We start from the raw sequence: 25,752 nt of genomic DNA on the forward strand, positions 1-25,752 counted from the left end.
CATAAGTAAATGTTTACTGGAGCATAGCCACACATTTCTATACTATCTGTGGCTACTTTTGTGCTGGAAGAATTGGGTTATGTGTTCTTGGCCTCTCAGTATGCAACCCAAGAAATGGAAAGGATAATTGGGCATAGACAGTGATTTTTTTTTTAATATATTTTTAGTTGTAGGTGGACACAATACCTTTATTTATTTGCATGTGGTGCTGAGGATCAAACCCAGGGCCTCACACATGCTAGGCGAGCACTCCACCACTGAGCCACAACCCCAGCCCAACAGTGAATCTATTTTTTTTAATTTGTTTTTTTATTCTAATTTGTTATATATGACAGCAGAATGCATTACAATTCATATTACCCATATAAAGCATGATTTTTCATATCTCTGGTTGTATACAAAGTATATTCACACCATGCATGTCTTCATGTATGTTCTTAGGATGCCCTTCAGTAGACAATTGGATAAAGGAAATGTGGTATATACACAATGAATATTACTCAGCAATAAAAGAGAATAAAATCGCAGCATTTGCAGGTAAATGGATAAAGTTAGAGAAGATAATGCTAAGTGAAGTTAGCCAATCCTCCCCACAAAAAAAATGCCAAATGTGTTCTCTGATATAAGGACGCTGATTTCATAGTGGGGTTGGGAGGGGGAGCATGGGAGGATTAGACACACTCTAGATAGGGCAAAGAGGGGGGAGGGGGAGGGGGCTAAAAAGACGGTGGAATGAATTGGACATCATTACCCAACAGTGATTCTTAAAAACAGTTTTGACCACCTCTGGAGATGATTCTTTCATAAGAATCTCTTATTACTTATTTGATGTTGTGCTGATTGGTTCATGGACATATAAACACACTTTATCTCATTTGTAGCTTTCTGCCACGTGTCTAACGCTGGCTTCATGAAAGAAGGTTCCGTTCATAAGTAATTGCTAGGGAGTTTTAAATTAAAGAGACAAGACTCTCATTACCTTTAATACCAGCTCTGAGACAGGTTCTCCTAGCTCCCGCCTCCAGCCACCTAATTCGATGGAGAGGTTTACAGAAGAGACGAGAGAGAGAGAGAGAGAGAGAGAGAACTTCCGGGGAAAATCCCATCCAATGAAGGTTAAGGGGGCAGCATCCCAAGGTCAGGGGCGACGATTGGGTCTTCGGGGCAGTGGCCAGACATGCCTCTGCATGGACAAGCCCTCGGACCTGGAAAAGGGTGAGGAAAGCTCTAACACAGCTGTGTGAAAATGTCTAAGCGCCTCTCACCCGCCAGGGAGGTAACTCATCACATGCGAGGATGGCCTCCCACATAGCTTCCCTTTTTTTTTTTTTTCTTCCTCTCTTTCAATATTTCTCCTTGCCTTGTATTTTGAGGGTAAGGGTCTTTTGTCTGTTTTGGAGTTTTGTGTTGTTTTTGTTTTGTTTTTTGATTCTGTTGTCTCCAGCAAGCAGCCCAATTCTCTTGTTCTCTTCCTTTACTTTGTTTTTTCCTATTTTTCTCCTCCTATATCTCTTCTGCATTCTCCCTCTTCACATTTTGAACATTCTAAACTCTTCTACTTTCCTATCACATTTTCTTTTCTCTTAATGAACTGTATTTTTACCATCTTTTAGAACTATTTGGTTTGCATGCTACCTGCCTCCACCAATTATGTTGTTGCAGTTATTAGTGCTGTGGATGACAGGTGATCCCTGCTATTTACTTTAATGCCAGATCTAGTTTACAGTTCTTTATTGGTTTTGATGTGGTTACTGACCTAGCCATTCCTGTTTCTGTGTTAATTAGTATTTTAGATGTCATTTTAGGCACTGGGTATTTATTTTAATGCTGTATATTGTTCGCATCAATTGCCATTGTTTGTTTTTCCCTTTTCTATAAGGTACTGGGCATCTACAAGGACACTATAGGTTCACAGAGTAGAGGCACTGCTGCTGAACTAAACCTATTTGAAAGCACACCTTATTCCATACAAATTAACAACGCTCAAACTTCAGCTATACTTTAATAAATACAACAAATAGAAGAGACAAAAAAGCTAACAATCAGACTCCAAATAGGAACAACTAGGGGTATGTCTTCAAGGTCCCTCTCATGGACATCAACTTCTACAGCAAAAATAACACAATGGCTGTAGATACCACACCTACAAGGGGATCTCATCACTCTAAGACACATTGGCAAGAAAAGGTCACAGACTGAAAAGGCCCACACATAAGAGAGAAAGAGAAATCCATCACAAAAACAAATGTATAAAAACAGGAATACAAGAAATATGAAGAAATAAGGTGACACAATGCTCCTTAACAAGTTTATAGTTCACCAGCAACTGACTCCAAAGACACGGAAGTGGATAAAATATCAGAAAAGAAATTCAAAAGAATGATTATAAAAATGATCAATGAATTCCAAGAGGACACTGAAAAACAACTGAATGACTCAAGGACATAGTGAAGATATGAATGAAAAATTCAATAAGGAGCTAGAGATATTGAAAAGACTCAAACAGAAATCTTGGAATTGAAAGACACAAGTCAAAATATTTAGTTGAAAATCTTTCTAATAGAGTAAAAACTGGAAAGATGGATTAAAAAACAAGACCCAACAATGTGTGTTTGCAAGAGACTCACAGGCAAAGACAGATACAGGCTGAAAGTCAGAGGATGGAAATTGGTATGAGAATGGAGCCTGAAAACAAGCAGGAGTTGCTATTCTCACATCTACCAAAACCGATTTCAAGCCAAAATTAATCAGAAGAGACAAAAATGGTCACTTCACATTGGTAAAGGGAACAATCCAACAAGAAAATATAACAATAGTAAGTATTGGTGCACTTAACATTGGTATAACTAATTACATAAAAGAGACACTACTCAAAGCCTCAAACACATCTCAATACAATAATATTGGGTGATTTTAACACAACTCTCTCATCAATAGGCAGATCATCTAGACAAACTCAATAAAGACTTGTTGGACCTGAAAAATGGACTTAACAGAAATATTCTATAGAATATTTCATCCAACAACAATTGAATACACTTTCTTCCCAGTGGTTCATGGAACCTTCTGCCAAATAGATTATGTTAGTCCACAAAGCAAATCTTGGCAAATATAAGATAGATAAATAAATAAATCCTTGCCTCTTATCAGATAATAATGGGATGAAATTATAAATCAACACTGAAAAACCCTATAAAAGCTATATAAACCCATGAAGATTGAACAATACACTTTCAATTGATGAATGGGTTAACAAATCATGGGAGAAACTGAAAAAAATCTGAGAATCAAACGAGAATAATAATATAACATATCAGAACCTCTTAGACTGAAGACAGTTTTAAGAAAAAAGTTTACAACCATCTATACCTATGTAAGAAAATCGGAAAGATCCCAAATAAAAAACTTAATGGTGCATCTAAAGACCCTTGAAAAAGAAAAACAAACCAATTCCCAAACCAGTAGAAGGAAGGAAATAAATAAGATCAGAGCCAAAATCAATGAAATTGAGAATTAAAAAACAATGCAAAGGATCAATGAGAAAAAGAGTTGGTTCTTGGAAAACATAAACAAGACTAATAAACCTTTAGCCAGCCTAAGCAAAAGAAAAAGAAGACCCAAATTAATAAAATTAGAGATGAAAAATGAGAAATCACCAGACATTGCAAAATCCAGAGGATAATTAGGAAATATTTTTAAAACTTACACTCCAACAAATTGGAAAACCAGAAGAAATGAATTCATTTCTAGAACATGCAATCTGCCAAAATTGAGTCAAGAGTACAGGAAAAACCTAAACACACTAATAATTAGCAATGAGATAAAACAAGTAATAAAAATACTTCCAGGGCTGGGGATATACATAGCTCAGTTGGTAGAGTGCTTGCCTTGCATGCATAAGGCCCTGGGTTCAATCCCTGGCACCACAAACACACACACACACACACAAAAAAAAAAAACTTCCAACAGAAGAAGCCCAGGGCCAGGCACAATGTTGCACACCTGTAATCCCTGTGGCTCAGGAGGCTGAGGCATGAGGATCATGAGTTCAAAGCCAGCAAAGCACTAAGCAACTCAGTGAGACCCTGTCTCTAAATAAAATACAAAACAGGGCTGGGGATGTTACTCAATGGTTGAGTGCCCCTGAGCTTAATCACCAGTAACCACCACCACCACCCCAAAAAAGAGAGAGAGAGAGGAAAAAAGGCCCAGGACCAGAAGGATTCTCAACCATTCTACCAGATCTTTAAAGAAGAACTAGTGTCAATGCTCCTCAAATTATTCCATGAAATAAAAAGAAACTGAACACTTCCAAAATTATTCTATGAAGCCAGTATTATACTCATACCAAAACCAGATAAGAACACAAAGAAAGAAAACTACAAACCAATATCCCTGATAAACTAATGCAAAATAAAAATATTAGCAAATTGTATGCAACAACATATTAAGAAGATGGTACATCATGACCAAGTTGTATTTATCCCAGGATGCAAGAATGGCTTAACATATGCAAATCAATAAATGTAATTCATCACATAAATAGAATGAAAACAAAAATCACTTAGTTCTCTTAATATATGCAGAGAAAGCATTCAACAAAATTCAATACTCATTCATTATTTAAAAAAAAAAGCGCTGAAGAAACTAGTGATAGAAGGAACCTATCTCAACATCATAAGACAATATACAAAAATCCCAGAGACAACACAGTGAGTGGGGAAAAACCTGAAAGCATTTCCTTTAAAATCTGGAACAAGACAAGGTTGTTCACTCTCACCACACCTATTTAATATTGTACTAGAAATTCAAACCACAGCAATTAGACAAGAGAAGGAAATAAAAGGGGTAAAAATAGGAAAGGAAAACATGAAATTATTACTGTTTGCCAATGAAATGATCCTATAACTTACAAGATCCCAAAAGTTCCACCAGAAGATTACTAGAGATAATAAACAAAGCAGCAAAGTAGCAGGTTACAAAATCCACAAACAAAAATCATTAGTTTTCTTATGTATCAGTAATGAATCTACTGAGAAAGAAATCAGGAAAACAATTCCATTCACAATAGCCTCAAAAATAAAATACCTAGGAATAAATTTAACCAAGGTGGTGAAAGACCTCTACAATGAAAGCTATGGTACATTGAAGAAGACTTTAGAAGATGAAAGACCTCCCCATGTTCATGGACAGGCAAAATTAATATTGTTCAAATGGCCATACTACCAAAAGCAATATACAGATTCAATGCAATCCCCATCAAAATATCAATGACATTCTTCACAGAACTAGAAAAAAAATCCTCAAACTCATTTAGAAGAATAAAAGACCCAGAATAGTCTAAGCAATTCTAAGCCAAAAAAACAATGCTGGAGACATCACAATTACCTGATTTCAAATTATACTACAAAGTGATAGTTAACAAAAACTGCATGACATTGGTATAAAAACAGACACATAGACCAAGGGCACAAAACAGAAGATAGAGAGAAAAATCCACACACCTAATATCATCTCATTCTTGACAAAACTGTCAAAAATATACTTTGGAGAGAAGATAGCCTTTCTAACAAGTGGTGCTGGGAAAACTGGTTATTCGTGTGTAGAAGAAGGAAACTAGACCCTTATTTCTCACCCTGCACAAAACTCAATTCAAAATGGATCCACCACATGACTCTGCTAGACCACTCCTTGGTATTTATCCTAAGGAATTAAAGTCATCATAAAACTATAGTGATACATGCATATCCATGTGAATTGAATAGCAGCACAATTCACAACAGCCAAACTATGGAACTAGTCTAGGCATCCATCAATGGATGAATGGACAAAGAAAATGTGATATGTATACATAATTAAGTTTTAAAAATGAAATTGTGGCATTTGTAGGAAAATGGATGGAACTTGAGACCATTAAGTGAAATAAGCCAAACTCGGAAGGTCAAATGTTGTATGTTTTCTCTCATGTGGAAGTTAAGAAGGAAAAAGAAAAAGAGACATGGGGAGAGGGGACTCTGTAGAAATTAAAGAGAGATCAGTTGAATAGAGGAAGGGGACTATAGAGAGGGAAAGGAAATACTAGGGAATGACACTGACCAAATATAATTTGGCCAATTTGTCATGTGCATGTACGAATATGTAACAACAAATTCCACCATTATATACAATTATAATGCACCAATAAAAAATATGAAAAGAGGAAAAAAGAATTTGGTTGTGACATAGATCATATGGGGTTCTCTGCTTATCGCTGCTATTGAGGAGTACATTACGCATGGCAGAGTGCAGTTTAAACTCAGTCACTTCAAGTGCCACATGTGTCACACTGCTATGAATTTGAGGTGTTTTTGGTTTTTTGTTTTGCAGAAGTGGGGATTGAACCAGTAAAGTATGCTTTCCCACTGAGCTATATCCCCAGTGCTTTTTTTAAAAATATTTTTTTCTTTAGTTGTAGTTGCACACAATACCTTTATTTATATGTGGTGCTGAGGATCGAAGCCAGGGCCTCACAAGTGCTAGGCGAGCCCTCTACCACTGAGCCACAGCCACAGCCCTCCCCAGTGCTTTTATTTCTGTTTATTTACTCTTTTTAAAGGTAGGCTATAAATAAGATTTTATTTTGAACTTGACAGGTCTTGCTCTTCAGAGAGGTGTTCTTTAGTGCTGGGAAGCAAACTCAGGGTCTTGCAAATGCTAGACAAGGGCTCTTCTACTGAGCTACACACCCAGCTCCTTCACATATGAATTCTTAGTTCAACACACACTTTCAAATGCTATCATCTTTAATTAAAAGAAAAACCTTCTAAGTACATAAAAATGACCTTAGAGACAAAAAAAAAAAATGTTCTAATTCAGAAGGTCTGGGATAGGCCCAAGAATCTAATTGAACCCAGGATGGCTTAATCGCTGAACCACATCCCTAGCTCCTTTTTTGTATTTTTATTTTTAAACAGGGTCTTGCTAAGTCCTTAGAGCCTCACTAATTTGCTGAAACTGGTCTTGAATTTATAATCCTCCAGACTCAACCTCCTGAATTACGGGGATTACAGGCGTGCACCACCACGCCCAGCAAAATTTAATTTTTAAAAAGTTCTCCAGCTGCTTCTGAGGCAACCATCTCAGCCTCAGGCCAAGGAAGAGCGTTTAAGAACCTCTGTCCCATTATCCACAACAACTGCTTCCTCTAGGTAGCTGCTTCAGGGAAGGATGAGAACGTTAGTAGTTAGTAGTCTACATGTTATTTGTTTCAGAATGGGGATGGGGGTGATGGCTAGGGGCAGGAGCATGGGAACTGAAACACTAAACCAGTGCAGGAAGAGAAGGCCTCTTTCCTTTCTGCTTTTGCTCCAGCCTATCCATTAGGAAACACAAAGACGGCTGATGACAAGGTGTAAGCAGTGTGGACAGTCGTGCACGCAAGGCACTCTGCAGCGCCTTTCCAGATGTGCACAAGTCATGTGGACAAAACGACCAAAACCATCCCTTCCCTCCCCCAGTAAGAGTGAGGGTGAGAGAACCAGGATTTCTTTTATTTCCTAAGCACCATGCATCTTGGTGGCACTAGCTCCCCCTCCAAGATGTCATGGAAAACAGAGCAGGTTTGAGCACAATTACTCCCAAGTAGTTTTCACGGTTAAGGCGAGCATACATTTCAAAAGGCGGCCTCCAGGTGAAGGTGCAGGACAGAAGCTCCTCTTGCTGTCTCTCCTGCTGCAGGCCCTTCTCTCTCTCATGCGTGCCTGCACACACACACACACTTGCACATTCTTGCACGGTGAAAACGCTCTCCAGTGGCTGGGAGTGACTGGCTCATGTCAGGTAGTGCACCACAAGGAACTGACCACATAGGTGAGCAGCATCCTGCCTATCAAGAAGTACTTTCTGGAAAGCCCTCTTCTCAACGTGCCCCATCACCATGTTAGACAAGCGCAGCATGTTGGCAATGGCAAGGATCTTTGTCTGAGCCCCTTCAAGGTCAGCTCTGGCCCTCGGGCTCTCCACAATACTGTGCCCACATCTAATGAGGTCCTCCATGCCTGGTGAATGTTGTGGAGGAAGGAGTTAAACTGCAGCTACTGTCCTTTGCTATGTTGGTGTCAGTCATTAGTAGTGAAGTTGCGAGACAGAAGCTACTCTAGCTGTCTCTCCTGCTGTCCCCTAGCCAGCACGGATGCTGGAAGTTTCTAAAAGCAGTCTGTAGGTAGTGGACATCATATTTTAACTAGCCAGCTCCAAGTCTGGCATTCTGTCTTTTATTAGGGGATTCCTTGCTGGACAAAACCTCCAGACATCCTAGACGGCTGAATATCTGGTCTACGCTTGCTTGGCTTTCATTATCTGCTAAGGCAAATGATTTGGCTTCATGGGTTAACAGGTGTTATCAACACTGCTCAGTTGACTATCTGAGTCAACGCCAAACTCGAAGTGACAGAGTGAACAAGTCATCCCAGTTTGTCTAGATACATTCTGGTTCAACACTGGGAATCCAACATTCTGAGAACCTTCTCAGTGCCAGGAAATGAACAGTCCATTGCTTTAGAAATGATTGAATAATTAACTCATCAGTAGTTTGTGTGAAGAAATTATTACAAAAAAAATATCTTTGGCATTGAGAAGAGAGCCAGTACCACCTGAAGTGGCTTCTAAGGTTTATTTGGACAAATTAATAGTTTGTGAAGCCTAAAGTGTTTGGAGTCTATTGTTGGGCTGGAGATATAGCTCAGTTGGTACAGTGCTTGCCTCGCATGTACAAGGCCTGGATTCAATCCCCAGCACACCACCCACACACACAAACACACACACACACACAAAAAAAAAAAAAAAAACCCTGAAGTCTATTGTTCATTGAATTATTCAACAACAGGTATTTTGCAGAAAATACATGAACCTGGCTGGGTACAGTGGCACATCCCTGTAATCCCAGCTACGTGAGAGACTGAGATAGGAGAATCACAAGTTCAAGGCCAGTCTAAGAAACTTGGAAAGAACCTGTCTCGGAAATAAATAGGGCTGGGGATACAGCTCAGTGGTAGAGAACCCTTAGGAGGGAAGGAAGGAAGGAAGAAAGGAAGGAAGGAAGAAATCTTGTTATTGGATCACAGTGATCAATGCAGTTAATTTTTGTTTTGGGCCATCATCAGTTTTATGATTTTTCTTTCTTTTCTCTTTCTTCTTTTTTTTTTCCTACTGAGATTTAACCCAGGGGCACTTAACTACTGATCTACATCCCGAGACCCATTTTATTTTTTGAGACAGGGTCTCGCTAAGTTGCTTAGAGTCTTGCTAAATTGCTGAGGCTGGCCTTGAACTTGTGATCCTTCTCCTCAGCAGAAGGATTACATTCCCGGCTGTGAAAAGATCATTTTCAAAGATCAAAAACATAAAATCTTATTGCAAATCAACATCAACAGGCGAATCTTTGCAAGTGATTATGATGACAGGAAACACCTTCACATCTACAATAATTAACTCAAAATGTAAATATTTACATTTACCTAAATGTAAAACATAATTAGAAAGCTTAAAATACAGGTGAAAAAAATCTCCATGACCTATGGTTAGGCAATGAGTTCTTAGATACAATATCAAAAGCATGATCTATAAGAGAAAAAAATGAATAAAGTGAATTTTAAATCAAATTTAAAACTTGCTAGTGAGGGCTGGTGATATAACTCAGCAATAAATTGCTTGCTTAGCATATGTGAGGCTCTGGGTTCAATTCCTGGTACCACAAAATAAATTAAAAATGAGGAAATTAAAGTCTGAGAGCTTGGATAACTTGCCTGCATATAATGAAAGTTGAGCCTGTTAAAGTAACTCAAGCCCTCAGAATTTATTTTCCATAAGATAAGCATGAATGCTAGATTGGTTGTGGCAATGGAAAGGAAAGAGGAAGAAGCCTTGCATGTATGAACCTGACAGTTTTCTGAATTGGCAAGATTACACAGAGGCAGGCATGGGTAGAAGACAAAAAGATTTCCATTCCTAGGTTCTTAGCTTTGAAATACCAAGCACATTATAACGCTAGGTGGCAACAGATCCCAAGCACAAAAATGGACAGTCAACTCTTACAGAGATGGGGAAAAATGCAAAACCATGAAAAGGATACTCAAAATTATAATTATAATTATTAAACAAATTTTAATTATCAAATATATCAAATTATACTCAAATTTTAACCTTTTTTTTAAACAATGCTCTCCAAAACATCACTGTATGCACACACACAAAGAGCAGACCGATTTTTAGATGAGTGGAGCCAGAAACTACCACGATCAAATGGCCCTTAAACAACTGGGTACTTTAAAAACACATTTTTGATAGTTATTGAAAATATATGCCAATTATTGAAAATATATGCAATACAGAATGTGGCCGCTCAAACCATGAAAAACTTTAGCTTAAAGTTTGTATGTAGACATGAATAAATATAGCTTAGATTAACTGTACAATATTTACGAGCAAATTATTTTATAATTTAGTGTCCTTCAGTATATATTAGAATGATGGCTCTATTGTTTATTTTATCTTATTTATATTTTGTGGTCCTGGGGATGGAACCCAGGGCCTTAACCATGCTTGGTACATGTTCTACCGCTGAGTTGCACTCCCAGCCCCAGCTCTGTTTTGTTTGTGTTTTATTAAAACATGATTTATTTAAAATAACATTTAAGGTGGGAGTGTGGCATGGTTGCAGAGCCTTTGCCAAGCATGTGTGAGGCCTTAGGTTAAATACCCAGCACTACAAAATAAATAAATAAATGTATCAAGAGGAAAATAGAGCTGGGCATGGTGTCACACGCCTGTAATCCCAGCAGCTTGGAGGCTGAGTCAGGAGGATCCCAAGTTCCAGGCAAGCATCAGCAACTTATGGAGTCCCTGTCTCAACAAATAAAAAGGATGAAGGATATAGCGAATAAGATAGGACAGTTAATGGGGCCCAATTAAGGCTTTTAAAATATAAGGTTGAGGCTGTGGCTCAGTGGTAGAGCATTTGCCGAGCATGTGTGAGGCACTGGGTTTGATTCTCAGCACCACATAAAAATAAATAAATAAAGGCACTGTGTTCATCTACAACTAAAAATTAAAAAAAAAATAATGTATAAAGGCCAATCCATGAAGTTAGTATATTTAAATAGCAAGCTGCTTTCAGGTTCTCTTACCTTGTCCTATTTTCTTCACACTTAAATAAATGCTGCTTCTTTCACTCCTGCTTTCCCGTTGTTGACTGGATTTCCTTCTTCAAGTTTGCAAGACGAAAACCCAGAAGGAAATTGGTGGTGAGCTGCTAGAGTTTGCTATTAAGAGTTACAACACCCTACTTGTCAGGCCCAGAAGAATCCAGCTCTGCTGGCTGCGATCCCTGGAGCTGCGATCCCTGCAGCTGAGGCCAAGCAAGCATCCTCTTCTGAGATGAGCTGCTAACACTAAGAAGGGCTTTCTCAGCTAGAGTCCTGCTGCTTGCCAGCCCCACCCTCCAGCAGAAGTGGAGAAAGGACTTTCATCTCATCAGTAGCTCAGTGAGAGAGTGCCTCTATATTCAGTCCCCAGTACAGAGAGGGGGAAATAGGTGACAAGAGTGGATGCAAAGGATCATAACAAAATACTAAGCATGTATTGGCACAATCCTCAGGGTGACATTCCTAAAGAAATGGAAACCACAGGGAGTGCAGCTCAACAGCTGAGTATTGGCCAAGTAATCCTCAAGGCCTTAGGTTGTATCTCAACTCAGCAAAAAAATCCTTTCTGCTGCTACAGGGAAATGACATTGACTCACATGTTTATTTGGTACCTTGAGAGACCTGGCACGCTGCCAACTCACCTATCCTGGTTCAGACTCTAGCCCTGGGTGGATTGAGCAGCACCTATTCTTCCTGATGAGGCCTCCTCCCCCACCTTCTAGAGTCATTGAGCCATTTTCAGATACCAATGCCAGCAAGGGCTGAGCTCTTGGGACTCTCAACACTTTTCCATAGTCCCCTTTAGTGGCCCAGGGGTAACTGGCATTGAAATAGTCCAGAGAACATCTAAAGTTTGTAAGAAACCCGGAATTCCCTTTGTAGCTTAAGAGCTACGACTGATAATTCTCCAAAGTGGGACATTGATGTCCAAAACAATGGAATTAGGAATAAACAGAGAAGAAGGCAACAAATTGAGCACATCAGTGTCCTCATGGCAGGGTACCCTGGATGATCCCTTCTAAAAAAAAAAAAAGTATTCTCCTTCCACCCCAAGAAGCTCCTGTTCTGTTTATGGGTGGGCAGCATAGATAAGAGTCCATGAGGCCCAGGATTTTGTCCATTCCACCTGCCTCCTCACCATTTTACCTGTCCTTCCAAAATACATGCTGGCCTTCCTTGTGAGTTTATTTAGAATTGGCTCACTGTAGGGGCTGGCAGCCTGGAATCTGGTTGGATTGAGCAACAGGGTACAAGCCATTGAAATCCAAGGAAGAGTTAATGTTGTAGAGGTCAAAGGCAAGCAGGCTCCCAGGAGGCCTTTCTCCAATGGTGCCTAACTTTTTTTTAATTAAAAAAATAATAAAGAAAGAAAGAAAAGAAAAGAAAACATTATTGCCATACAAGAGAACTCTACTGCCATAATCCCTAAACACAATCTTTAGCCCTTGGTCTATTTTCCAATTGCTGTGCTCATTCTGGTTTTCTTTCTGATTTATGAAGTCTAAATTAGAAGCACAAAGTAAACATTGCACTTAGAATGTGTGGCATTTCCCTACCTCAGTTAGTAAATCCCAACATTTTGAAACCATTTTTTTCAAGTTATATCTGAGTGATATATTTGTGGCCTTGTTCTTCTCAAAAACAAACTTTATAAACCCTGTTTGGGGAGTTAGGGCTTACCTTAAGTCCAGAGTTAATGTCCCATTGATCCAATTAAAGACTGTTTCGAATACCTACATACAAATTTCTCCTATTCCAGTAACCAATCTGCTTTATAATTAATTTGTTTACCAAGTGCCTTGGTGACCTGTTCTGCTTCCATGTGTGCTAACAGAAGGAAATGAATTTGCAGCGGTGGCATAGACACTACTTTTCTGTGCTGATAGTGGCCAAATTTAGAATCTCTCTGGTTATAAATAAATGCTGTCAACCCTGCGATGCCCAGGAAAAGAAATTCAGACATTCGATACTTGCCAAACATAGTTTCCATAGCAAATGTGCCATAAGTAATGCTGTTGTCCTTGGGTAGTTTCATTCACAGGATCTTTTGTGATTTGGTTATTCACAAGGAAAGTGCTGTATAAGACTGGATTGGGGGAAAGCCGGAGTTTTACAAGAGGAAACAAAGAAAGCACCCAATTTTTTTGTACCCAAAGAGAAACTGTTGAGATATTTTGGCAGCAATATAGGTTAATCATTGATTTTTTTTTTCTTCTGAAGGAATATGTCAATTTCTCTTCTGTTTCTGTTTTTACAACTGAGCTAGATAGTAAATATCGAAGTATTCTCCCTCCACCAAAAAAAAAAAAAAAAAAAAATCCCAGGACCTCACACATACTAGGCAAGTACTCTACTGTTACAGGACCTTCCTGGGAAACTGAGGCAGCATAAAGGTCCCCCTTTTTTAATATTTATTTTTTAGTTTTGGGTGGACACAATATCTTTATTTTACATTTATGTGGTGCTGAGGATCGAACCCAGTGCCTCGTGCGTGCTAGGCGAGCGCTCTACGACTGAGCCACGACCCCAGCCCAAGAAGGTCCTCCTTTAACCTGATTTTTGCAATCATGGCAGAAAGACTTCAGACCTGTCACTCAGAGAAATAGGCATGATTTTATTAGAAGAGATGGAAAAGGGGGTAAAGGGACACTCTCAAATGAGAGAGTGGGTCCTTTCAGAGAGAACAGGGATGGTGCACTCTTCCTGCCCTCCAGTATATTGGGGAGTTCCAGGGAAATTTTCAGAGAGTCTTTCCCAGATTCACCTCTTGACTTTTTTTTTGTTGTTGTTGTTGTTTAAAATTTTTTTTACACATGACAATACAATGCTCTTGACAATTCATACATTTGAATCAAATGGGGTATAATTTCTGATTTTTCTGATTGTATAGGTTGCAGAATCACATTGGTCATATCACCTCTTGACTTTTGACTGACAGAAGTATGACATCAGACTTTCAAGTCCCCATTGTGCAAGGCATCTCTAAGTCACTTTGGCCTGAGCTGAGCAGTTCCAATTGGAACTTGTTCTGACCAACTTTATGATTGAGGGAATTATCCTTATCTCTCTGAGTTCTGGGATCTGGTCTGTGTAAGGATCACAAAAGACCCCTCCCTTTCAGGGTAACTTGTGTTCTGTGTTCTTCTTATTAGTATTTGGGGGCTACCTTTCTCCTTCAGATAACAGGTTATTTGCTGAGGAATGTGACACATCCTGTGGACTTAAGCCAGACAGTTGCTTTTTGAAGAGAAAGCATGTGGGGCTGGGGTTGTGGCTCAGTGGTAGAGCACTCATCTAGCATGTGTGAGGCACTGGGTTTGATCCCCAGCACCACATAAAAATAAATAAAATATAGGTATGTGTCCATCTACAACTAAAAAAAATTATTAAACAACAACAACAAAAAAAAAAGTGAGAGCATGTGGGGTCAGCACAATCTATAGACCCATTCCCCCAATTTCATGTGCCAGCCACTCATGTCTGTGTGTCCCCTATCACTACCACTGAGCATCAACACCAGCTCTATAATTCACTTAAAATAAAATTCTTGTTGATACATGCCTGGTATAATTAAGACTGCCTCTAATAGTTTAGTCCATGCAAATTGTATAACTGTTACTACTTTGCAAAATTGCACTTAACCAATTATCTGATTCAATGTTAACACAGAATCAGCGCTGGAAAGCCGTAAGTCGCTCACTGGGCTCATTATTTCAAGGTGACTTTTTCCCCTTCAATTTACTACCTGAAAGCTAATACAGGCAAATACTGCAGACATTCCCATAGCTCCAAAAGTCAGGTGAGCCTGCAGTCTGGGCCCTACCTGATGCTCCCTCTGCTCCAGCTCACCAGCTGCCTTCCTTCTGCTCAGGTCCACTGACTTAAAAAAAAAAAAAGAAAAAAAAAAAATATATATATATATATATAGTTTTTTTTTTTTTTTTTTTTTTTTAATAAAAGGAGTTGTGGGCTACTGGACTAAGGAAGCTGCTTTGAGATGAGAAGTCTGCAGGAAGAAGGTGTTTGAAGAAAGAGTTATCAGTAGTTTGGTTTTAGAAATGCTGGGTTGGAGGTGCCTGTAGAATATCAAGTAAAGATAGAGTCTGTGGCTAGAGATCAAGCTTGAAGTTCAGAGCAGAATCTGAGCTGGAGACACCAATTCAGGATTCAGTTAGGGGCCAAAATGAGATCACAAGCAGCAGCAAATGCCCAGAAGCAGCATCCTGATGTTTTGAGGTCAGGGCAATGAGCAGGAAACCAGCAAAAGACACAAGAGGCAGAAATAGTGAGGTGGGTGGAAAACCAGGACACAGAGGAGAGAGTGACCAGCTGGATCCCAGGTTGCTGAGGAGATTAAGTAAAATGGAGTCTGGGAATGTTGCCCTTGAATTTAGCACTTTGGCAGTGACCTTGCACTAGTCAGAAAGCTACGGTTGTTTCCAACCCTGAAATTCCATAATTATCCTTCTAGTTTTTGTGAGCTGCCGTCCTTCAAATTAAATAATTAATTAAGGAAGAGTCAAAAGAAACTAAAGCCTTCCCCAAATCACGTGTAGCTTGGCTCCTCCCACATTGCAGAGCAAGGGTAGGAAGCACAGGATCCCCCAGCTGTTCTTGAACTTGTCACCACCCTCGTCACTCCTGGGGATATTTTTTTTTTTTTAAGAGAGAGAACTTTTTTTAATATTTATTTTTTTAGTTTTCGGCGGACACAACATCTTTGTATGTGGTGCTGAGGATCGAACCCGGGCTGCGCGCATGCCAGGCAAGCGCGCTGCCACTTGAGCCACATCCCCAGCCCCACTCCTGGGGATATTAATTCAACTTGGGGCTTGGAGATTAAAGCTAGGATTGAAACTCAGGTCAACCTGGCTCCAGGGCCTGTGTTCCTTTCCCCTCGCTACATTTTATTTAGCTATATATTATAGTACTGGGTATTGAACCCAGGGGTGCTAAAGCACTGAGTTATATTCCCAACCCTTTTTATTTTTATTTATTTTTTTATTCTGAGACAGGGTTTTACTAAGTTGCCCAGGCTGACCTTGAACTTGCTAACTCCCTCTCTCAGCCTCCTGAGTAGCTGCAATTCCAGGTGCACACCCCCACACCAGGCTATGTCTTTACAGAGTACGATATTTTCAGCACCAAAACTTCTAGAAGTTCCAAATCAATTTTCTTCTATATTTTTTGTTCTGTTTTAGGAAGATGTGAAACTGTACTCTTGGGTAGTCTTGCAGGTTGCTTATTTTCTCTGCAAACATTTTTGTGCTGCTGATTGGTCTGAAATTTTTCATTTTTCTAATCGATAATTGTATACCCAAGCCATTCATGGACAGGTTAAAAGTGAGAGGATTCTATTAGAGGCACCAAGGATCCAAGCTCACAGAAGGCCATTTCTGGTTGTCTAATGCTAAGGAACCTGCTATGATCTTAATGTCTACTCCAAAACCCATGTTGAAACAAATTTTTTTTTCATGTTGAAATTTAGTTGCCAATATAATGGTATTGAGAGGCAGAGTCTTTTAGGAGGTGATAAGCCCAGGAGGGCTCTGTTCTCATGAATAAGTTAATGCTACCATCCCACAAGTGAGTTAGTTACAAAGAGGGGTGGTCCCCAAGTGGGCCCTGTCCCCTTTTCCTCTCTCTTGTACTCTGTCACAATATGATACAGTCTTCCCCAGATGCAACCTCTAGATCTTGGACTTCCCAGCCCCCAGAACTGTGAGCCAAATAAACTTCTATTGTTCATAATCTACTCAGTCTATAATATCTAGCATCAGAAAACAGACCAGAAGAGAGCTTGTCTCTACAGGCCATGGATTTAACCATAGAAATTAACCAATGATGTATCAAAGTGTACTCAGCAAAATGTTTTCTTTCTTCAGTGGATACAGTGGGTACATAAAATAATGAAGTGCCTTACAATTCACAAGTGTCTTGGAATCAATACATTATGACACTGGCCACATTCAAACTATTGCTATCTAGGGGCTGTAGGTTCTCCTGTGAACTCCCTCACTCCCACTTCCAATCAGTATTAGCTAGTCTTTACTTTCTTATTGCCCCCATTCAAACATGTTTCTCCGTAATTCATCTTCCTTTTCTGGCACTCTGGAAACCAGAGATTTTGCCCTTTGTTTCATCTCTCACTTGATTAATTTGTTCCCATCCCAGGAAATGAAATCAATCCATATTACATACAGCCCAGGCTCCAGCAGAGACGGGGGGCAGGAGATGTCGGGAGGGAGCCAAGGGCTGGGACTCTATTCTGAACATGTGGAAACTCACTGGGTTGCAATGGAACAGCTCCTTGCCCTCTCTGGGCCTAGATATTTGCATTAGGCAGAGAAGGCCCTTCATTGAGGTCCTTCTAACTTCCAACATTCTTCATTTGAAACAATCACAAATCCTCACTGACAAGGAAGTTCTGATGCGGCCCTAGCTAGCTGGGCTGAGGGACAGCTCTGAGACCACGCAGGTCTGAGCAATTGGTTCCTCCATGCCACCACCGTGCACCTCTCAAGGCTCACCCCCACCAGGTTGGGGTGCCACATCCAGAGAGCTTTTCTGATTCACAAACACAGGACAGGGACACAAACTGTGAGGGGTCAAGGGGCAGGGCCCACTGAAGCTTAGTGTTTGCCTGCCTTTGTCTGTCTCTCTTTAATTGTATCTTGTCCTGCCCTGTGCCCATCTCAATTTCTCCTCCGTCTTGGCAATTAGCTGCACCGAACAGGTACCCAGGAAGTGCCCAGTAAGTGAAAGGGGCCTCTGTGAGTGACTAATGGCAGTGACCGAACTAGGTCACTGGGAAGGAATAAGGAAAGGAGGAAATCAGTTGATGCCGCTGTGGGGTTCAGGGAAGACCTGTGATTCAGAACACTATGCTAAGAAATTACTAGGAAAGAGCGCCGGGGCAGACGTCTGTGGTTTCAGTTGCCCAGGACCCTTCCCTTGTCCATCAGTCCCCCAATTTTCTTGAATTCACCATCTTTCTCCACTGTCAACCAATGAGACTGGAATGAAGCTGTTCCCAGAAACTAGATCCTTTTCACTGATGCTAATCCGATAATGAGGACACGGTTTTGAGAAAAAGGAAAAAGAAGGTTTATTGCTTTGCTAGCAAAGGAGAAACACAGGCGACTCCTGTCCCAGAGGCTGTGATTCTGTCCCTCAGTAGGGACTGCAGGCTTTTAAAGAGGTGACTCAAAGACTGCATTCCACTTGTTCCGTTGGAGTGGTCATTCACTTCTTAATTTGGGAGATCGTCATTTCTGAGATCTTCTGGTACCCTTCCCAAAGTCTGGATTACTTTGTTCCTATGGTGGGTGTGTGCTCGAGGACACACCCTTTAAAGATAAATCTGCTTTAAATGGGAAAGAAAGGTAATCCTATTTCCCCTGAGATTGGAGAGGGGGAGATACTAGGGAGGAGCTTGGGGAGAGGAAGAGAAAGAAACGTGCACTGAAAAAAATCAGTTGCAGGGCAGAGCAGCAATATATGCTATATTCACAGCATAAATTGGACCACTGTACAAAGTGACCCCAACAACAAGTCTTGCAAGTGGCTGTAAGACCCACATCACAGGGAACAGCATATTAAGGAATTTGAGCAAACAAGACACCCCCTGTCCCCCCAGGATTCTTGCTAGTACTTTGTGTAGTACATTGTGAATAGGGACTCTTTCCACAGGGCTTCAGCAGCTCCTGGGGCTGCTCTCGGTCCTTTTGTGAGAAATAGAAAGTCTGGCGGTCCATTTTCAGAACACAGTATTCAGCTTTAATTGGATCCCATTAGCTTTTCCCTTTTGCCCGCCCTAATTCTAAAGTTGGCCAATCCAGTAGATCGTCGCCCCAAGCTCCTCCAATCAGAGTGAAGGGCTATGCTGGGTGAGATTAGAGTTAGAAGCCGGCGGACTGACAGCTCCTGCTCGCTTGCTAGCCAGGTTCCGTTTGCACACCCTTCCTCCAGAAGTAAAGGTTTGCCTTCCCCACCCACTTTCGAGCACATGTTTGATTACTTGCAGCACCTTGTGATTTCTATCACTTTTAACACTGCAGGGTGCTCTAGCCTCAGAATAAAGTTAACCCCAAAGAAATCTGAACCAAACAATAGGAGAAGCTAGATTCCTGGCACCCTTGAGCGCCTTGATCTAGCCATGCCTGACATTCCCTCGACTTTTCACCCCCATGTGCCAATAATTTCCGGATTTCCCCTTAAAACCAGATTGTAGTTTGTCATAGGAAAAAGTTTGGTTTCCTATTTGTCATAGGAAACCAAAAATATCCGAATACAAGCAATTGCTCCCCCCGCCAAAAAAAAAAAAAAAAAAAAAGGCAGATTTGAAACAATTGTAGGTTTAAGAGAGTAAGTCTGATCATAACACATAGCCCTGGAAATTAATTTTACTGGCAGAGATGAGCTCAAGAGGGAAAAAGCAAGCTGCCAAAGCCATCCCTGGTCCTGCTGGACTGACGTGATCAGGGTATAGAGGCTTTCGTGGGTTCAGAACATTCTTCTCATCCCAACAAAGTCAGGAAATAGAAACCTCGCTCCTTGTGTCTTCCTGTTAGCAGGTGTTGCTGCCTTCAAACAGAGCTTCCAAGAGTCTCAGTGAACTGAGAGCAAGGGCTGTCGGAAGTCCAGGGGGAGGTGTTGGACACCTGTTTTGCTAGGAAAATGCAAGGAAGCCCATGCATACATCCCCGGTGTGTGTGTGTGGGGGGGTAGTTTCTCCCCCTCTTTACATTGTAAACATGTCTTGCATAATTCAGCCTCTTTTTCTGTTTAAACATTACTCACAGCTGCCTGCTAGATGGAAAATTGGCCAACAAATCACGGAGCGGGTATGTGTCAGTGAAAAATTTCACACTAACCAGCAGGGAAGTTGACCCTTCCTTTTAATAACCTGGGGGTGGGGGGGGGGAAGCCATAAAAGTCACTTGTGCAGAGGGTGTAGGGTTTCAATTAATTGTTCCGCTCAGATGCTACATGTGTCGGGAAGTAGGGCTTTCACTGATGTTAAAACCATTCTCTATTTGTTCAGCAGCCAGATCCTTTAAGTAGGCGACTCAAGCCCAGTAGCTAATTTTTCATTGTTTTTCCTTCCAAAAACCATGTTTCAAGAGATTAAAAGATCATTCTGCTTTCAAATGCATTGAAGCGCCCCCCCCCCCCCCACACACACACACACACGTTCCTCCAAAACTAAACAAATTTTAGTGTTGCTTTATGTACAGAACTTGCTCCTGGGAGGATAACATGACAAACTATATGCTGGGTACCAAGAGACACTTTAAATATACTTACTGTATATGTAGACCCATAAAACTTACATGCACAGATCTGGGTGTGCAGCTCAGTGGTAGAGCATTAGCATACTAGAAGAACTGGATTCCATCCCCAGGATCCCACCAAACATTGCATGAGTTTTGTCTTATTTTTTATTTATGTTGTGGTGCTGGGGATTGAACCCAGGGCCTTGTGCATGCGAGGCAAGCACTCTACCAACTGAGCTATATCCCCAGTCTGTTTTATTTTTTAATGCCAAAGTATAATACAGAAGCAAACTTAGGCACAGACAGGCTAAGCAAGGGGCTTAAGGTCACAGTCCTGGTGTGTGGACAAGAGAGCCCTCTCTGAGCCTGTTGGATCCAAATCCTATGTGCTGTCCACTTCCTGACACCTGCTCCCACTTTAATGAAGAAACAGAAAGGTTTTTCCCCACTTTAATATTTATTTTTTAGTTGTAGTTGGACTCAATACCTTTATTTCACTTATTTATTTTTATGTGGTGCTGATGATCAAACCCAGGGTCCCGCAAATTCGAGGCAAGTGCTCTACTGCTGAGCCACAACCCCAGCCCCAAGAAATGGAAAAGTTTTAATTTAAGTAGGGAAAAAACCTGGGCGCAGTGGCACATGCCTGTAATACCAGCTACTCAGGAGGCTGAGGCAGGAGGATAGCAAGTTTGAGGCCAGCCTGGGAAATTTAGGGAGACCCTGTCTCAAAATAAAAAATAAAAAAAAATATGAAGGGCTAGAGATGCTGCTCAGTGGTAGAGCACCCCTGGGTTCAATCCCCAGTTCTAGGGATCAGGGAGAGTAGAGGGAAAAGAATCGTAAATTGGTTTTACCCTTCGTGTTTTCAGTGTAATTACTCTTTGTCTCTCATTTTTCAAATATTAGCTTTATTCAAATATAATTTATATGCAATAAAACTTTATTGTATTTAAAATTTTTTTAAGTGGAGTGTTGAATGAATTTTCACAAATCTACACATTTGTGTGTCCAGCACCACAATCAAGGTACAGAATATTTCCACCACCCCTCAAATTCCTTCAGAATGCTCTGCACCCAGTCTCCCCTCCCTTGGTTCTGACAATCACTGACCTCATTTCCGAGGATATTATAGACCTTTTATTTCATATGAATGGACTCGTGCAGCATGGATTCATTTTTGTGTGTTTCTTTCTTTTTATTTTTATTTGTAAGCAGCTTCCCACTGTGGGAATGGAGTATAGTCCTGCCCATTCACCAGCTGATATATATCAGAATTGCTTCCGGTTTTTTACTATCATGAATCAAGCACTGAAACTTTCAAGCACACAGTTTTTTAAAAATATTTATTTATGGGTATTAGGGTTGAATCCAGGAGTGCTCTACCACTGAGCTACAGCACCTTAATTTCATTTTATTTTGAGACAGGATCTCACTACATTGTTAATGTTGGCCTTGAACTTGCAATCCTTCAGTCTCAGCTTCCTGAGTTACTGGTATTACAGGTATGCATCTCAGTGTCTAGCTCATGTGTGAGGTTTTATTTATGTATTTGGTGCTAGGGACTGAACCCAGGAATGTTTTCAATGAGCTACATCCCCAGCTTTTTATTTGTTTATTTTTGGTGGGGGGTACCAGGGATGGAACTCAGGGGCATTGGACCACTGAGCCCCATTCTGTATTTTATTTATAGACAGGGTCTCACTGAGTTGCTTAGCACCTGGCTTTGAACTCTCAATCCTCCTGTCTCAGCCTCCTGAGTCACTGGGATTATAGGTGTGTGCCATTGTGCCCGGTCCCCAGCTTTTTACTTTTTATTTTGAGATGGGGTATTACTAAGTTGCTGATGATTTTACTAAATTGCTGAGACTGGCCTCAAACTTGTAATCCTCGTAACTTAGCCTCCTAGTCACTGGGATTACAGGCAGGCGCCACTGCACCCCAGTTCATATATATAGTTTTAAGTGATGAACATGTTTTCACATCTCTTTAGTAAATACCAAGGAGTGAGATATCTGGATAATATGATAAGTATATTCAAACTTTATAGGAACCTGCCTCACTATTGGACAGCAATGTGTGAGAGTCCCAGTTGCTCAACATCCCTGCCAATATTTGCTATTGAAGAAGTTTAGATTTTAGCCATCCTAGTGGGTATTTAGAGATATCTCAGTGTAGTTTTAATTTCTGCCCTTTATCTATCTATTTATCTATCTATCTATCTATCTATCTATTATTTGTGTGTGGGGGGGAGGTAATGGGGATTGAATGCAGGAGTGCTCTATTTCTGAGCTACATCCCCAGCCCTTTATTAATTAATTTATTTATTTATTTATTGAGACATATTCTCCCTATGTTGTGGAGGCTGACCTCAAACTTGCAAACCTCCTGTCTCAGCATCCTGAGTCACTGGGATCATGGGTGTGCACCACCACACCTGGCCTGTCCCTCATTTAGACAGAGAATCAGAGAGAGAAGAGTCAGAGCTTAGAACTCTGCACCCATAGTATTGTTGGAGGCCACAGCTGGGGAGGCAGTTCCAGGGTTTCACATCAAAACATGGAAGAAACAAAATATCCTTCGGAGAAAAAACCCACACCTGATTTGTTTCAAAGTTTGCATAAATGCTCAGAAGTGAATTTCTGGGATGGAGGTGTTCACCTTTATGAGGAAGGTAACTGTTTTTCAGAATGGCTGGACCATTTCTGCATTCTCATGGAAACGGCATGAGATTTTCAGTTCCTCCCCATCCCTGCCAACACTTTTTATGCCGCTTTTTAATTTTAGCTCTTCAGATTATGTTTTAATACTTACTCTTCCTGCAGTAAGGAAAATAGGTGGAAAGAAGCAAGAGACCAGTTATAGTAATGTAGGTGGCCGGACAATTTGATAGAATCAGAACACCTCTAGCCAACTTTCACATCCATAGACATACGGCTGCAGGAAGAAGGACAGTATAGAAAGTCTTTTTAAAAATATTTATTTATTTACTTTTAGGTGGACACAATATCTTCATTTTATTTTTATGTGGTGCTGAGGATCGAACCCAGTGCCTGACGCATGCTAGGTGAGTGCCCTACCTCTGAGCCACAACCATAGCCCGGAAAGTCTTATCTTTGAATGTGCAAAGTTCACAGAGGAGATGTGGACTTGACTGGGGTTGGACTGAGAGCCATTGGTAGAGCCTGGCATGGAATTACTCCTGGTCTGAAGACTGAGGACTCCAGCAATGGGAGCAGGAAAGGAATAAGGCCAAGAGACAGTTCTTGTCTCCTTTAGCAGGGACACTGAAATAAATCCTCCCAGAAATGAGTTAGAAGTAGTGGCTAGTTACCCTCTGAAATATTACCATGTTACAACAGCACTCCATGGGTTCAGCACTAATTTACAGAGCAGCTGCTCTCAATGGGCACTCTGTCGGGTCTGGTGCTGGGTGAGACACTTACCCTAACCCCAAGCTGCTCATAATTTAGTAAGTGACTGAAAGGCGTTCACCATCATTTCTTACACTGTCCCCACAGGAAACCATGTCTCTGTAACACTCTCAGGTCTCTAATCCATGTATTTGTAGCCTCTTCTGCCTATAAAGTAGGCAGAAGACCTCAAGACGACAAAAGGGCAGCCACACAGCCAACATCACCATAACTCTGCTGGACAAGATGAAGTTCATCGCCTTCAGTTTCAAGGATACATTAACAGAGTGACTATCTCCAAGATGTGGAACTAAGTTCTGAGGCCTGCAGTGAGCTTCATCCTGAGCTCTCTTTCCCAGAAGCCATACAAGGAAATGTTTTCACCCCCATACTCAGAGCAGATTGGAGTGGGAATTGCCCCCAAGAAACCACACCACAAAGATGGAGTGGTTATAAAAAACATGCCAATCAACCGCCCAGATCCCAGCTCACCAGATCTGTCAGGGGGCCAATCCACTCTCAGTGTTCTGGGGAGGAAAATGCTCATTCTCATTTATTGGGAGAACTGAAAGTAGAGCTTTGGCTAAAAGTATCTTCGCCTCCAACAGCCACTTTTTAATCCCTTTGTCTGGAGTATGAAGTGAGTTCCCAGAACACAGAGGTTATTAATAACTGTGGGACCTTTTCCCAGTCTCCAGATCAATTGGCAGAAACCTTTGGTTATTTCCTTCTGGATGCTTCTATTATTTAGAGCTCGGATGTGACCTCCTACTCAAAAACTGCCCAGATCTTTGCTCAGCTTGGGAATCACACAGTGACCTTGCAGCCTCCAACTCACCAAACCAAATCCATGAAGTGGCCTTGCCCCCTCCGGAACCTTCCCGCATTTGGCTGCTCCAGAGCATGGCTCTCCCTTTTGCAGATGTTGTGAGCTACTGCTGTCTCCAGGGAAGTCCACTGTGTTCCTCTCCTCTGGCCTGGCTCCTCACTGCCAAGTGCTGTCCAGAGTGTTGACAGGGATCCATGGAGTAGCCTGATCTAAATGAGGTCACTTTGAGCAGGCTCCTCTCCTATTTAGTGGAGGCCCCAGTCAGCTGGGAAGCAAGAGCAAGGTCTTGATTTGGGGGCCTTGGGATGGGTATTTCTCCTAGAGGAACTGCTGTGGTCAGTAGCCCCCGTGGCCAGAGCCCGTCATAGATGCACATCAGCCTCCTCCGCTTCCTCTCTCACCCTTCCTGGCCCAGCCTCGCACATGGCTTTTCCAGGATCTCATACAGGAAACGGCAGCTGTTCTGATTCTCAGCTGTTTCCAAATCACCAGAAAGCCCACCTGCCTGCTGGCCATATCATAAGCTTGACCACGGATGCTCTGAACCCCGCTGGGCTCAATGGGATGGCAGGCCTGGGGGGGCCTCCTGGCTACATTCAGGTAGCTCACCTGGGAAGGGAAAACAAGGTGCTTGCCTTGGGAAACTGAGCCGGGTAGCGGGAAGCAACTTCCATGTGTGGCAGACAGGAAGTGCAGTCAAGGGGACCTGGATTAAAAGTAGCATTGTGAAAAAAATCCCACTGTTTTATATATATATATATATATATATATATATTTTAAAGAGTAGAATTGTCACCTTCCAGAGCTCACTTCATTTTTCCCTGCAGACTGGCACAGCCTCCTCTATTTCCTGTAGCAGGGAACAGCATTTGTGTTCCCTTCATCGCTCACATGGAACAACGCAGTACTATCCTGTACACCTTGTACTTTCCTATTTTTCAATTGCAGCAAACTGTACCTAATATTTACCATCTTAGTCCATTTTAAGTGTGCTGTTAAGTGGCATTAAGTACATTCACATTGCTATGCAGCCATCACGGCTGTTCATTCAC

At 41.2% G+C, this 25,752-nt stretch overlaps 1 pseudogene; it reads right to left on the reverse strand.

Annotated features, from left to right (window-relative positions):
• Nucleotides 1-1,227: 1,227 nt before the first annotated feature.
• Nucleotides 1,228-25,752, reverse strand: part of LOC131424649 (Golgi SNAP receptor complex member 2-like) — a 28,006-nt pseudogene continuing 3,481 nt past the window's right edge.

The sequence above is a fragment of the Marmota monax genome, unplaced genomic scaffold, assembly GCF_021218885.2.
Source record: "Marmota monax isolate L192 unplaced genomic scaffold, Marmota_monax_Labrador192_F-V1.1 WCK01_AAM20220418_F8-fsc00121, whole genome shotgun sequence".
NCBI classification, from domain to species: domain Eukaryota; kingdom Metazoa; phylum Chordata; class Mammalia; order Rodentia; family Sciuridae; genus Marmota; species Marmota monax.